Below are 2,395 nucleotides of genomic sequence, written 5' to 3'. Positions count from 1 at the left end.
CTCCTTTTCTCCAGGATGAGCCCCCCCAGCTCCCTCAGCTGCTCCTGGTGCTCCAGACCCTTCCCCAGCTCTGTTCCCTTCCCTGGACACGCTCCAGCCCCTCCATGTCCTTCCTGTCCTGGGGGTCCAGACCCGGGCCCAGCCCTGCAGGTGCCCCTCCCCAGTGCCCAATCCCTGCCCTGGTCCTGCTGCCACATCATTCCTGATCCAGGAATGCCAGGATGCCAAGAAGGACCCCCTGGACTCACATCCAACCCCCAGGTCCCTTCCTGTCCCCTCCCTCTGTCCCCACCCCTGGAGCTCCAGGAGGTTGTTGTGGCCAAAGGGCAGGACCTGGAATGTGGAGTGGTGGGACCTCATCCCCTTGGATTCGGCCCATCCTCATCATCCCAGGGATGAAGGCCAAGGCAAAGGGTGGGAGATGCTCCATCCTCATCCTCATCCCAGGGATGAAGGCCAAGGCAAAGGGTGGGATGTGGGATTCCCCATCCTCATCCCCACGGGGATGAAGGCCAAGGTGTCCCTGCCCTGGGGGTGTTTAACTCCCTGTTCTCTCTCCCTTTCCCAGGAAACATTCCCGTCTCTCCGTTCTGCTGAGCAGAGCCAAAGGAAGAACCACCCCCTCCACACGTCACCGCTCCCACTTTTTCTATGACCGCCCCAAATCCGCCTCTTTTCACCCCAAACTAGGAAGGGGCTGAACTCAACGTCCTGCTCCCTTTCGTGGCCATTTCCTCTTTTTTTTTTTTTTTTTTTGTTTTTTTCCGAGGAGAACTCCCCGTTCTCAGCATTCCACGGGAGGTTTGACACCAAGACACAGCCAGGAATAGGAATATTGAGGGAATTTGGGAGGCAGGGACGGGAATTCCCCCCTGGCCATCCCTCCACAGCCCCTTCCTGCCCTTGGATCGAGGCTGGATTCATCCAAGCTGGAATTTCTGGGGGAGGAGGAAGCTGAGTTACCTCCGAGTGGCTCCTGGGAACCCACCCCAGCCCTTCCCGGGAATCGACCCTTTGGCAGGAGAAATCAGGGATTCCTGGAGTTCTCTGGGGCCCTGAATGGTGGGAATTCCTCAGGCAGGAAGGGCTGGGGGAGGGAACCCCAACTCCAGCCCGGGAATGGGAATGGGAATGGGAATGGGCTGGATAAAGAGGAAATGGTTGCTCGAAACATTTTCGTTCTGCTACTTTAGAGCCACGTTCGCTCTCTCTGTTTGTAAATAATCCGTAGGTGATCCCTGGAAATCCCTGGATCCTCCTTTCCCTGCTCCCTGCACAGATCTCCCCTTCCAGCTTCACTTCGGTAGGAAAACACAATAAAGGAATGTGCATGGCCGGAGTGTCCTTCCTTCCCCGCTTCCCAGAGCTTGGATCCAGGGCCGCTTCCCATCCTTTGCACCCATTCCCGGCTCTCTGGATCACCTGGATCTCTGGATCCCACCTGGATCACCCTGGGGTTGGGAGCTGTGCTCCTGGATGGGGGGGGAAGGGGGTCCCAAACCCAAAACATTCCTGGTCGGAGCACCTGGAAAGGGTTGAATGAGGAAGGAGGAGGAGTTATCCCATGGAGGGAAGGCTCCAGGAAGGGAATCTGGGGGCAGGCAGAGCTCCAGGGAGCTTGGGAAGAATTCCAGAGGAGGGAAACACTCCCTGGAGCTGCTGAGAGCTCCCACAAGGAATTTATCCTGGAATTCTAAGGAAGCGTCCCCAGAAAGGTGCCGCCTCCATCCCACAGCAGCATCCAGGGCAGGATTCCCACCGGGATCCCAGCAGCCAGATTTGGGCTGTCAACAGGTAAATCCTCCTGCCAAGAATCCCACGGACAACGGGATTCCTGGAATGCTGCAGCACAGCCCAAGTCTTTGGCAGCAGCACGACCCCAGCAGTGGGGGGGGATGGAGCACAGGGAACCTCCCTGTGCCGAGAATTCCACCTCATTCCCATGGAAGAGCACAAGGAATCTCCCCATCCCAACGATTCCCACCCAAGCTCTTCCCTCCCTTCTCCGGCAAAGCACCAAAAACTGGGAGAGCTCCTGGAAAAAGGAAGAAGAAACCGGAGCAAAGGCTTCACTCACCATTTTAATGACTGCCAACAAATCCAAGGGATCCGACTGGACACGGACAGGACCGGGAAGAGGGGCTGGATGCAGACAGGGATCGGCGGGCGGGGAAATGTGGCATTTGGCACCACCCGGACAAAGGAAAGGCAGGCTCAGGAAAACCAGGGCTGGGAAGGCCTTGGGAAAGGCAGGACGGGATCATCCCCCCTCCCCATCCCCAAAAACGCCCGGGAATCCATGGCTCGGGAGCTCGGGAGCCGCAGTTCCCCCCTCGGCTCCGGCTGGGAATGCCAAGCTGGGCATAACACTGGGAATAACCCCCCCCAGAGCCCA

The sequence above is a fragment of the Manacus vitellinus genome, unplaced genomic scaffold (genome assembly GCF_001715985.3).
Source record: "Manacus vitellinus isolate BGI_N305 unplaced genomic scaffold, ASM171598v3 scaffold_223_pilon, whole genome shotgun sequence".
Taxonomy (NCBI): Eukaryota; Metazoa; Chordata; class Aves; order Passeriformes; family Pipridae; genus Manacus; species Manacus vitellinus.
Note: the sequence above shows the minus strand (reverse complement) of the source record.